The sequence below is a fragment of the Vombatus ursinus genome, unplaced genomic scaffold (genome assembly GCF_900497805.2).
Source record: "Vombatus ursinus unplaced genomic scaffold, bare-nosed wombat genome assembly UNPS02014810.1, whole genome shotgun sequence".
In the NCBI taxonomy this organism is placed as follows: Eukaryota; Metazoa; Chordata; class Mammalia; order Diprotodontia; family Vombatidae; genus Vombatus; species Vombatus ursinus.
Window position 1 is genome coordinate 47,452,487 of NW_020954588.1, and position 13,939 is coordinate 47,466,425.

Consider the following 13,939-nt stretch of genomic DNA (forward strand, 5'->3'; position numbering starts at 1 on the left):
ACATACACGCACACACACACACACACACACACACACACACACACACACAGTGTTAATTTTAGCTCTGCCCCTTGGCTCATGCTATCTGTACACCCATTCATTCCCAATTGTCTCCACCTGTTTACCTATTTCAGTTGTCACTTCTCCCCATGAAGTATTCCCTTAACGTTCAGGTCTTTTTTATTGAGTTTTCTATTCTCTGCAGTTCTCTGGCACCTAGAGTCTATGCCCTGCCATGTAACCCTTAATTGTGTACAAATGTATGTTGTCCTCCAGGAGCTTTACGGGAGTTATTGTCCTCTCTCTCACTGACTTCTCAATACTTGAGAATACTAAGCATGCCCCACAATTTTTCTCATATCTCCCATAGAGTTTGCCCACTACAGGTCACATGACTGGGGGGGGTGGTGCTGTATATGAGGAACTCCCAATGAGAGAGCTCGCTCTATCAAAGCTGGTGGACACTTTCTCTCAAACTTAGAGTCTCCTAGGGCTGCCTTAGGCACTGAGAGGATTACACATACAGCATTTGTCAGAGGCAGGGCTTGGATCCAAGACTTTCTGATCTTGAAGCTAGCTCTCTATCCCATAGTCCATGCTTTCTCGCAGTCAAATGAGGGGTCCTGAGGAAACACTTATGGATGGACTAAAGACAATAACAACTCACCTCTCTAAGGTTTATATGGAATTGACAAGATGGCAGACTCCATGGCATCATGGATAGAGCAGTGAACTTAAAAGAAGGATGTCAGATTCAAATCCAGTGTCTAAGATTCACTAGCTTTGTGATGAAAGGCAAAGCACTTAAATTCTCATAACCCCAATTTCTTCATCTGCAAAATGGAGCTAATAATGTCACCATATCCCTCAGAGTTATTATAGGGATCAAAAGAGTTCATGGGTGTAAAGCTACCTACAAAACTTTGAAAGCACTAGATCAATGTGAATTAATATGTCTTCACAAGACTCCTTTGAAGTAGATAATAGCGTTACCTCCATTTTATAGGAGAGGAAACTGAGGCAGAGGCAAGTAAGTGACTTGCTCAGGGTCTCACAGTGAGTGTCTGAATTTGATCTCAGATCTCTGAGAACTAAATCCAACGATCTTTTCATGACACCATGTTACGTTTCAAATAATGGTTACGTGAGAATTCAGATGACTGGACTGAGTACAGTTCGGTGCTTGATAACTCGCTGGGCATTCCTACCACTCCATGAATTCCTACCACCTCATCACATTTACCCAGTGGCTTTTAACATCATGTTGAAACCTTTTCATTTTTAAAGTTGAAAACTTTTCCAATTATAGCCTGGAATTATCCCAGGTCTAATTTTACTTAGTCTATTTATACAAATGTTCCCCAGCTGCTAAGTGTCACTGGAGCAGGAACAAGGGAGAACAACATAGCATCTCTACCTGAACTTTAAAATTCAACAGAAAGATCAACTCATCAGCACCAATTAGTCTGGAGTCACAGATGGTCAGGTAGGTAGGAAGTGCCAGCTGATTTTATTAATATTTAAAGAAATCTTTAACCTTGAAAAGACATTTTCAGAAATGTATATAAAAGCTGTCATGTGGCTAGTGGCCCAGTTGTTGTAACTCATTCCCTCTAGGTTAATTTGGGCACAGTTTATTATCAGAGAAAGAGAATGTGGCAATATAATGTGTCCAGATTGGGGTGGATCCTAGAAGACCAAACTCTAGAAATTAGAAAGAAAACAAAAATGAAACAGATGAATGAAGCAAAAATCCATGACTGAAGACCATGATCTCCTTCTCTGACCTCCTAGTTTAGCGTTAGTATACATGTCAGATGCCAATTCCCTGCTCTTTCACTGTACTGTTATCCAGCTATGGCAGGTATATGAGCCTTGTCTCTGCTGAGTATAAGCTCATTGAGGGCAGGGGCTATATCTCAGACTCTATGTTGTAGGAGGATATAGTATAGTGGAAAGACTATTAAATTTGGAATCAGAGAACCTCATTCACATCCTGTCTCTGCCCCTTCTTAGTATCCTTTGCTGGTTCTTCATCACTGACACACCTTCTAATTGTGAATATCCCATGAAATTTGTCCTACCCCCTTTGTCCTTTATTTATGAACTATCTATACTATCTCACTTGGTGATCTCATCAGCTCTCCACAGTTCAATCATCATCTCTATTCACATGATTCTAGATCTAAATATCAAGTCCTAGTCTGCCTCCTGAACTGAATTATTTCAGACATCCCAGCCAGATATCCTGTAAGCATCTCAAACTCAAGATGCAATAAGATACACTCATCTCTCCCCAACCCTTCCTTCTTCTGAACTTCCGCAATCCCATCAAAAGCACCATTATCCTCCCAGTCACCTATGGCTGCAATCTCAATGGCAACCCTGATTCACTCTAATTCACTGCAAATATGCAATCCATTATCAAACTTGGTTTTACCCTTACAATATCTCTCATCTATACATTCTCCTCTTCTCTCCACTCAAACAGCCCAACCCTAGTTTAAGCCCTCAATGTCTTTCTTCTGGATTACTGCAATGATCTTTTAATTGGTCTGCCATCTTCCTCTCAGTTGTCAACATTATTTTTCTAAAGTGTAAATGTGAAAATCAATCAATTAATTATGGATCTAAGCATGTCACCTCCTAGTTCAATGAGCTCCACTGGCTCCCGTTAGTTCCATAATCAGATGGAAATTTCTCTTTTGTCATTTAAAAATCTCCATAACTCAGCCCCTCCTTCCCTTTGCAGTCTTCTTACACTTTACTCCCCTCCACACACTCAGACAAACTGAGACCTAGAAAAGACCTCAGCTGTAAAAGGCTAAAGTCTTCTCGCTGCATTAAGTGATAGGATTAGACTGGATGAGCTCCAGGGTCCTTTCTGAAAATAAATCTATGATCATATGAACTCTCTTCAAAATGACAGCCCTTAATATTCTTGAGAAAAGCTATCATCTCTCTGTTAAGTCTTCTTTTCTTCACTGTAGACATAGTATGTTGTTGAAAACCTTTTACCATCCTGGTGTCCCTCCTCTATAGATACCTGCATAGGAAAGATTATTTTGATGGTAGTATTAAGGATGAAGTGGAGTGAGGATGACTTGTAGGAAGGGCCAAAGTTAGCGATATTTGTTCCTGAGAAAAGTAACTTAAAATATGCTTGCAAATCTTATTTTTTTCAAGACAAATTCAGTTGGAAGAGATGAGAGACAAATACATTGTTGTTGGAGACCTCAAGAAGTTGGTGTTTGTCCTTTGTTCTCAAAGAGGACCAGGACATCAGGTGGGTGATGCCATAAACATGCAAGTGAATCAGGTTTAAGTGAGGGAGGGCTGTACAAAGTCACCAGCTTCACTTTCACCTCCAGAGCCATCTGGGTCCAGTGGCATGGTATAGATCAGTACAACTGGAGATGTTACTTCCTCTTTGAGCCAATTCTGATGAGAGTAAGGTTCAAGCATTGCCTGATATCCCCTGATCTTTCCTTCCACTGTAATATCTCTTTCGTGCCTTTTCATGTGAGATAAATTTACCCCATTCTATCTCTCCCTCCCCTCTCCTCACATTGCAATCATCTTTCTCACCCCTTAATTTTACTTTATTTTATACCATCCTATCTTTGTCAACGTATACCTGTGACCTTCATCTATGTATACTCCTAACTGCCCTTAGAGTGATAAATTTCTCAAGAGTTAAAAGTATCATCTTCCCATGTAGGAATGTAAACAGTTTAACCTTATCAAATCATTTATGTTTTCTTTTTCTTGTTTTTTTTTATGCTTTTCTTGAGGCTTGTATTTGAAAATACAATTTTTTGTTCAGCTCGTGTTCTTTTCAGTAGGAATTCTCGGAAGCCCTCTCTTTCATTGAATGTCCATTCCCCACCCCCCATCCCCAAATTATACTTGGTTTTGCTGGGTGGGTGATTCTTGGTTGTAATCCTAGCTTTTTTCCCTTTCAGAATATCATATTCCAAGCCCCCTGATGCCTTAATGTAGAAACAACTAACTCTTGTGTAATCCTGACTGTGACTCCATAATATTTAAATTGTTTCTTTCTGTGTGGTTGTAGCAGTTTCTCTTTCACATGGGAGCTCTAGCATTTGGTTATAATATTCCTAGGAGTTTTTATTTTGGGTTTTCTTTCAGGAGATGATTAGTGGATTCTTACAATTTCTATTTTACCCTCTGGTTCTAGGATATCAGAGAAGTTTTCCTTGACAATTTCTTGAAATATGATGTCCAGGATGTTTTTTTTATCATGGCTTTCAGGTAGCCCAATTTTTTTTTAAATTATCTCGTTCAGATTTATTTCCCAGGTCAATTTTTTTTTCTGATGAGATATTTCATATTTTCTTCTGTTTTTTCATTCTTCTGATTTTCTTTGTTGTTTCTTGATGTGCCATGGAGTCATTAGCTTCCACTTGCAAAATTTAATTTTTAAGTAGTTGCTTTCTTCAGTGAATTTTTGTACATCTTTTCCATGTTTGAGCTTTTTTATAAACCAAGCTGTTGACTTTTTCCATGCTAATCTTGCATCATTCTCATTTCTTTCCCCAATTTTTCTTTATAATACTTTTTGAGCTCTTCCAGGAGTTATTCTTTGGGCCTGAGACCAATCCACATTTTTCTTTGAGACTTTGCATGTAGCCATTTTGACTTTGTTGCCCTCATTTGAGTTTGTGTTTGATCTTCCCTGTCACCATAGTAACTTTCTATGGTCAGGTTCTTTTTTTCCTTTTTTTGCTCATTTTCCAGCTTATTTTGTGACTTTTAACTGTATGTTAAAATTAGGATCTGCTCCTAGGGTAAAGGTGGCATTGTTCAAGCTTCTTGTTTGGGGAGCTTGGAGCCTTGCCACTGGACCATGTCCATGGGGCCTCACCACTGGCCTGCCAAGAAATTGGAGTTTTGCTGTTGGCCTGTTCTATGGCTTGAGACCTTGGCCTGCTGCTGGCTTGCCTGAACACTACATGTGCTGGATTGTGCTGCCCGTTTATCCCAGTGAGATTGACTTTTCATGTCACCCTTCTGACTTGTTTTGAGCTGGAAAACTCTTTCATTACATCTTTTTGTTGTCTCTGCCACTCCTGAATTTATTCTGAGGTGTTATTTTATAGTTGTTTGGAAGTGAATTTGGGAGAGTTCAGGTGAGTTCTTGCCTTACTCCACCATCTTGGCTTTTCCCTCCCCCAAAATAAATTTTAAGTGAAAGGAAAATTTTTAAAAAAAAGGATGATGGATATGAACCATCAGATGAGCTATCACAAAAGGCCTGGTTTTATTTGTTATGCTGTTGTTGTTTCAATGATCTATAACTCTACTGAACAGATAAGCAACAAGTATTAATTAAGCACTTTACTATGTACCAGACACTTTGTGAAGCACTGGGGATGCAAATAAAACAAAAAGAAAGATAGTTCCTCCCCTCAAGGAGCTTACATTCTAATGGGGGATAACAATACATAAAAAGAGTGAAAGGAGGAAAAAGAGAACATGATGGCAAAGTTTAGGAGAGTTAAAAGAACGATGGAGAAACAATGAAAATTGTCCAGCCTGTGTCTGTCTAAAATGCAGGACTTCAGATTGAACTCATCATTGAGAGAAGAGAGTCAGCATGGCAAGAAGGATGTTTCTAGGTGACAAGGCAATTGTCCTGGTGGTAAAGGTTGCAATGGGGACTTCCTTCACAGATGTGGACCATCATACTTCCATACCTTTTGTAGATGGTTTAATGAGTTCCTGTGCCCCCTCCCTCCACTACCTGGGCATCCTCAGATGGCAGACTTTCTTTTGGTCACCAGACATATACTTAAAGGCTTTCTAGCTTGCAATGGGACATGTCAGAACTGGCACTTTGCTGGCATAGCCTTTAGGAGCCCAGGGGCATTTCCATTCCCATTCCCTTGCCATGATAATACATCAGAGCAGAACTTTAGGACAGGATTCATTAGAACTCATTAAAAATAGTGTTCACAATTTGCTCTGAGATAAAGTTCATATAATATCTCCCAAGGCATTAATTCCCACCATTTTGAGGCATTTTATAGGGGCTGACTTCTCAAGATGCTACTCAATAGAGAAAAGGATAGTTTGAAAATGGTGCTTTTTAATACCTGCGTATTTATGGCTAAGCTGATCCTAGTCCAACTTTTTTAGACATTGTAACTGTGTTGTTTTAGATTTTGCCAAGATCAGGCTTGTTGCATTGAATTGAAATGAATCACAAGAAATTTCAAAAACAGAGAGATGTGCTCTGTCAAATCTGAATCTCTTAGGGGAAAAAAAATCAATTTTTTGTGATTATCAAGTGAAGCTGGGTTTCCAGATTGGGCGAAAAAAAAGAAATGGATTAAGCATTTTAAAGAGTCCTTCTAACATCAAGAAAAACTCTCTCTAAATACATAGTTTGTTTTTTTTTAATTTCATAGATATTGTCTACAAATTCACAGAGCTGACCTATAATTTGTTGTGCATGGAGCAAGAAAACCAGTGCTAATGTAATAGGAGTTGTTCAGCCTGGATAAGAGGAGGCAGAGTTGGGCTCATTGGCATCTCCAAGGATCTGAAGGGCTGTCCTTCAAATAGATTAAACCTGTTTTGCTTGGCCTTAGAGGGCAAAATTAGGAGCACTGGATGAAGGTTAAAAAGAGGTTTTACTTAAGGATCTGTGTCTCCAAGAAACTGGAGCCAGCACAGTTACCACACCCAGTACTATTGTCTTGGAAGACGGGGCTAAACCCTGTTGAGGATAACCAACAGACCTCAAATCTGTCAGGGAGTTAGGGGGATGACTACCCCAAGCATGTGAAGACTTCTCCCAGAGGAATGGGAATACGAGAACAGTTTGTTCCAATGGCCATGAAAGTGGCTGAAGCAGGTACCATGGAGCACTTAAAGCTTGGTCAAATATCAAAGATGCCAAGGTTATCCAGGGCATCCCAGGCCATCGCCAGTTGTCTTAAGTTTTGCTTTGTCACTGGACTTTGATGACTCTGGGGGAGAGAGTGAGGCTGGTGACTTAGTGCAACTCTGTTTCACTTAAATTCTGTTCATATACAAGTCATGATATCACTCTATGATGTCAATGGTCCTCTGTGAAAACAAAGGATGAACCACAGCAACTTAAGGACAAACTTTCTAGAATCAAAGAGGAAACTGCTCTAGAACTGACATGGAAACCAACACACTGCTGGTGCCAATGTGTTTTCTTCCTCATCACATATCTCCAAGCAAAGGCTGAATTGCTTTTATTATTACTTTATTATGAGGAGATGCTTGTACCATATGGAGTTGACCAAATGACTCTTAGGTCCCTTACCAATCTGAGTGTCTGTGCTTCACATTTAGTGAGGAGAAGGACGCCTTGAATTGGTGAATTTTAAATCATTCAACAAGAAAAACCAGTTATCAAATAATTTCTATTATCAAGGAAATAAAATATGAAGCAAAAGAAAAATCATACCTGTGATCAAATACCTTACAGTATTGCCTTATGTAATTATGGTAATATCTTATGCATTACAGGGAATACATCATTTACATAGATGAGAGTATATAAACCACAAATTGTGAAGATGAAGAACCGTGACAGATAGGGGAATCGGGAAAGGGTTTGACGGCACCTGAACTGAGCCTGGAAGGAAGTTAGGGATTCAAAGAGGGAAAAATCAGGAGGAAACACATTCCAAGAATGAGAACTAGTCTGTACTAAGAAACAGAAGGCAATGGCAAACCAGCCAATTTGGCTAGACTGTGCAGTATGTGAGGGGCAATAATGTGTAATTAGCCTGAAGATATGAGTTGGAGCCAGATTGTTAAAGGCTTTAAATATAAGACAAATGGGTCTATATTTTATCCAAGAGTTAGTAGGAAGCCATTGAAGTTTCTAGGGCAGGGAGGTGGCATGGTCGGACCTATTCTTCAGGAATATCAATTTGGTAGCTGTGTAGATGCTTAATCTGGAAATGGGAAGAGAGTAGAGGCAAGGAGACCAATTATTAAGAGGCTATTGCAAATGAAAGGTGGTAAAGGCTGAGTAGAGTAGTTGCCATGTGAGTTGTAAAAGTAAAATTGATAAGACTTGGAGCGTGATTGACTGTGGAAGATGAATGATGAGAGAAAAGACGTGAGAATTACTCCAATGTTCCAAGTGATAGTGGCATCCTCAAGAGAAATGGTGAAGTTTAGAGGAAGGGCAGATTTAGGGAGAATGATAGTGAGTTTCTTTTTTGTGTGTGTTCAATTTGAGATACCAATGGACATATAAGTGGAGATGCCCAAGAGAGAGCTGATAAGTAGGATAAGAGAGAGTTGGAGGAATGAGATGTTGATTTTGGAGTTATCTTTGTCAAGATGATAATGACCCCAGAGGAGTTGAGAAGATGGGGAAGATAGAGGTCGCAGAGAGAGAAGAAGAATGGATGCTGAACCAACAGGAGATTGAGAGGATAAGATTAGATGGGGGGCAGGAAAACAGAGAGAGAAGGACTGAGTATGAAGGAGGAAGGAGTGAGTCACACTGTTCCCTTCGATGGAAGAGAAGTCAAGAAGAATGATGACTGAAAAAAAAATCAGATTTAGCATTTAAGATGGAGAGTCTTAATCTTGTTTGTGTCACAGACCCCAGTCTGATGAAGACTATAGACCCCTTCTCAGAATGAATGCATAAAGTAAAATACATAAGATTACAAAAGAAACTAATTATATTCAAATACCATTGTAATTTTTTAATCCAAGATCTCAGACCAAAGTTAAAATATTTTAGTTGATTTTAAAAGAAAGACAGTTTTGCCTTTTCTTTCAGCTACATACATTAATTTTGATTAACTCCTAAAATGTTTTCAAGTACAAGTTCAAACAACCCTGCTATATAAATAAATTCATTTTAAAGGCTAATTTAAATTTGCAGCATCAATTTGCATGGAAATAATGGGTGCAGGTATTAAAAGCAGCTTACTCTCTGACATGTACTACATGTTCTCCCTACAAACTTCTTTTTGCTATTAATTTGCCTGGAAACCCCTTTTTTTCACAGGTAGTATAAAGATAAAATTTAGACCAGCCTAATTCATCATGAATTCTGGATTAGTAAAATCCAAGATTTCATCGTACCCCTAAATACCAAATTCAATCCAATCCAATCAATGAACAAACATTTATTGAGGGCAAACAGGGAATGCAATGATGAAAAACCCTAGAAATTTTGGACTATGGAATCTTGGGATCTAAGCGGTGACAGCAGCCTAAAACACAGACAAATAATCATAATAAAATTCATCACATGACAAACACTTGGCCAAGACCAACCAAGGTGGCATGACAGACTTAAGGAGGGAAAGATAACCTCTAGTTGGCAGGGGCTAGAAAAGGGGCTGGTACCCAGCAGATGTGAGCCTTGGAAGAAGACTAATAGGCAGGTGTGGTGCATTCACCATCTTGATTTCTACGTGCAACTAATGACTCTGTTATGGTGCTTTATGATGGCAAAGCCAGGAAAAAGGATTTAGAATTCATCCTCCCTCCATTGTACATTCCTTTTAAAGTTCACAGAATAGGAACTTTAGAAAATTTCAGTAAATATGACAACCGTAAATTACACCTCTGATGATTCAGGCTCCTGTTTAGTGGAATATTTGCAAGAATATAGAGTTACCTTAGCAACTTCTCTATCACATGGGACACGTTTCATGCTGTCTCTAGGCCAAGAACTCTTCCCTACCAGAGGGATTGTATAACGAAACAACAAAGCTGCCAACTGCCACCCCACAGCCCTCCGCTGAGAACAAATAGGTTATGGAGCTCTTTCCTAACTGAAAAATAGTGTGCATTTACTCTCATCAATTATTCTTGCCGGCAACCTTGTTAGTATCTTATTATCTCTATTTTACGGATGAAGGAACTGAGACACCAGGAGCTTAAATGTCTTATTCAAGTATACCCAGAAAATCACACTTGTACTTGGATTGTATCTGCCATCACAAAAGGATTTGGCTAAATTCAGCTTTGCAGTGATTTTAGTCATTAAAACAAATTTGTATTTTCCCCCTTTTATCTACGTGGCAACAAATGAAGTAATAATCATAATAACTATCTTTTATAGAGCACCTACTATGTGCTAGGCACTGTGCTTTGCAAATATTACCTCATTTGAGTCACTCAAGAACCTGGGAGGGAGGTGCTGTTATTATCCCCATTTTACAGATGAGGAAACTGAAGCAAACAGGTTAAATGACTTACAGTCACAATAGCTAGTAAGTGTCTAAAGTCACATTTGAACTCAGGTCTTCCTAACTCCAGGCCCAGAGTTCTATCAACTGTGCCACTTAGCTTCCAGAAATAACCAGTAGGCTTCAATAGTTATCTTCCAGGTTATTTTAATATTTGCCAACAGTACCTGAGAGTTTGCATCCATTACTCAGTTTGCTAAATGAATTCAGTCACGGAGACAACATAGTTCCAGTTGTGTGGGTTTGATGCATAATCATGGTGCAGGGGTCCTTAACCTGGGGGCCCATGACTTGTTGGGTCTTGATAATTTTTACAACATATTTAGTATGCAGGTCTTCTTTATAATCCTATATATTTTATTTTATGATTCCAAACCATTATTCTGAGAAGGAAGGAAGGAAGGAAGGAAGGAAGGAAGGAAGGAAGGAAGGAAGGAAGGAAGGAAGGAAGGAAGGAAGGAAGGAAACAATACGCTCCTCTACCATACCAAATAATTGGTATGGTATTAGAGATGAGATAGGACATGACTCACTATGACATGATAGAGTACGATGTGATATGATACGATACACTAATATGTGCTATATGCTATATGATATTATGTGTTATGTGATAGATATTACATGAAATAAAATGATATATATACCTATATGTAAGCATATATACTTATTATAGATTGATACTTTATAAGAATATATGTGCATACCATATTGTATCATGTTATAAATTATATCATATATTTATTATAATGCATTGTGTTATATTATATCTCATATATCACGCCATGTTGTGTTGTATTGTCTCATATCATGTGATATCATTGTCCTTCAACGCAGGGATTGTTTCTTTTTTGTCTTTGTTTCATAAGCAGAGGGCCGTGGCAGAACCAAGAAGCAATGGCGGGGTGTCAGGTAGGAACAAGCAATGAGCGAGGCTGCAAAGGAGAAATGCCTTATCAAGGAAATGTACGCTTCAAAAGGAAACTGAGCCAGCCCCATGGCAGGAGTGAAAGAAGGCTAGCCAAGGACACAGCAGGTGGGCTTCAGTGGTGGTCCTTCTCCATACATCAAGAGAAATATAAGGCAACCCCACACCCCTGCCCCTCCAACACACACACACACACACACACACACACACACACACACACACACCCCTGGTGAACCTATGGGATACGTTGGTGGGAGTCTCCCCAGATGGGCTGTGATCTGTATTGCTGAAAAGAATGCGTTCATTGCCGAAATCCCGTATCCACTTTCATGTTTTAGGATTCTTTAACTTACTCAGCAAAGAGAAGGCACAAGGGCTCATGAAATGAAGACTGACCGGCAGTGACCTTCCACAGACTCACTCTACAGGAAAGAGGGTCATCGGACCTTCCTCCTTATGACCCGGCTCAGAGAAAAGGGGGGTTAGTGATGTTCTTCCTGGGAGGAAATCAAGTTCTGTTATTTCTTCTCATCTCCTTAAAACACACATGCACATGTATGGAACTGGAAAGGGAGAGTGAGATGCCATTTTTCTTAGTCAATAAAAAGGACCTTTAGTAAAATTAACCGTTTACTTCAATGAATTGTCATTGGATTGGGAGTGCTTCCAACAGAATCGTTCTGTTACATGTTTAAAGCGTACTGTAGTATCAGAAAAGGTGGTGCCACCTCATCTGTCTAAGAAGTCATGGTTGGGGCAGCTAGGCGGCGCAGTGGATAGAGCACTGGCCCTGGAGTCAGGAGGACTTGAGTTCAAATCTGCACTCAGACTAAACACTTGACACTTACTAGCTGTGTGACCCTGGGCAAGTCACTTAACCCCAATTGCCTAAAAAAAAAAAAAACAGTCATGGTCATGATGCCTTGTCAAGGCCAATTCTCTCAGGTTCTAGGTCAGGGGTTCTTGGGTTCTAGTTCATGGGGTACTTGAATTCTCAAAGGGTCCATGGAAAGATTTCAGGGGCTCTTTGAATTTAGATAGGAAAAATGTACATTTTAATTTTCACTATCTTCTAACTGAAATTTATCATATCCTTCATTTATTTAAAACCATGATTCTGAGAAGGTGCCTGTAGGCTTGCTTAGACTCCAAAAGGAGAACATGACATTAAAAAAGAAACAGTTAAGAGACTCTGTTGTAATTAAAAATATTGTGCTGTTGACCATACCTCAACAAAGGTTTCGCCTTTCCTTACCTGCAGGGTTTATGATTCCATTGGGGTAGGGGCTCCCTCATCAGAAGTGGACCATTCTGCCTCCATGCTCTAATAGATGTTGGGTTATTATGGATATATGTATACATACATATATGTATATGTAGTTGTACAAGGATATGTGTGTATACACCCACATGTGTATATAAGCATATATGTGTGTACATGTATGTCTATATATGTATGTGTAGATATACATATACATATACACATACACACATATACATGCATAAATACATACATACATACATATACATATATACATATATACATATATACATATATACATATATACATATATATATATATATATATATATATAAAACCACCTGGGGCCAGCCCTTTGGTGATGATACTGTCTGACTCTCACTAGGCTTATTCTCAAACATTAGACATACATTCGATCATCAGGCCTATATTTAAAGGATTTGTAGCTAACCCTTTGTTGACAGGCTTCTGACGTCATTCTAGAGCCCAGGGTCCTTTCCATTCCCAATCACAGGCCATGACGTCCCCTTAGAGCAGGACTTTAGAAGAGGTGTCTCTAGAATTCATTGGAAACATGGTTCCCCATTTGCTCTGAAATAACATTAATGTGGAAAGAAACCACTTACAACTTGGCCCACGTGTTTTGCTATTTCTGGGAATAGGGCAAAAACAGCAACAATTAGAAGACTAAGGAAAGGACTGGAGACAAGTCCTGGAGGGGGCTGGGAATTCTCAGGCAGAGGTGAGCGTGGTCCAGGCGTGGGGAGATAACACGCCCCAGGCGGGGCCAAGTGGACAAATGCAGCTGTGCCAGCTCCGGGAGGGCTGTCTGTCTCACTGAGCTCTGCCACCTCCCCTTGTCTGCTCGGATCAGTTTCTCCTGAGGCAGATGCAGACTCGATCAGAAGACTGCTGAGTCAAAAGAAATGAGATACCCCCACTCCTACGGAGGCTCGCCTTTTAACTGGAACGGGGTCCCCCAGGGAAGCTCTGATTAAAAAAAAAAGTCTGGCCAATCAACAATCCTGTTTCTTACCTCAGCTGGGCTGCTGCCAGGCCAATCCCTTTGGGACTCACTGCTCCTAACTATAGTTTGATGACCACACCTGTCCCGCAAGCCATGCGAAAGATGATACTAGCTAACCTTTACAGAGAGCATTAAGGTTTGCTAAGCTGCAATTTCATTTGATCCCCTCAATAACTCTGTGAGATAGGTACTTATTATTCCCATTTTACAGGAAACAGAGGTTAAGTGACCTGATTTTATAGAAGAGGAAAGTGAGAGTGAAAGATTAAGTGACTGACCAGGAGTCACACAGACTGAAGTGCCTGGGGTAGGATTTGAACTCATATCTTCTTGATTCCAAGCCCAGCACCGACACCTGGCCTCACAGCAGGATTGACCTCCTAGAACTGCCTCTAGACGATTCCCTGTCTACAGCCTTATCCTGACCTGCCTGCTCCAGAGAGATGTCCCCTCCACGCTCAGTGTGACCTGTCTCTCAGTCCAGCTGAGGG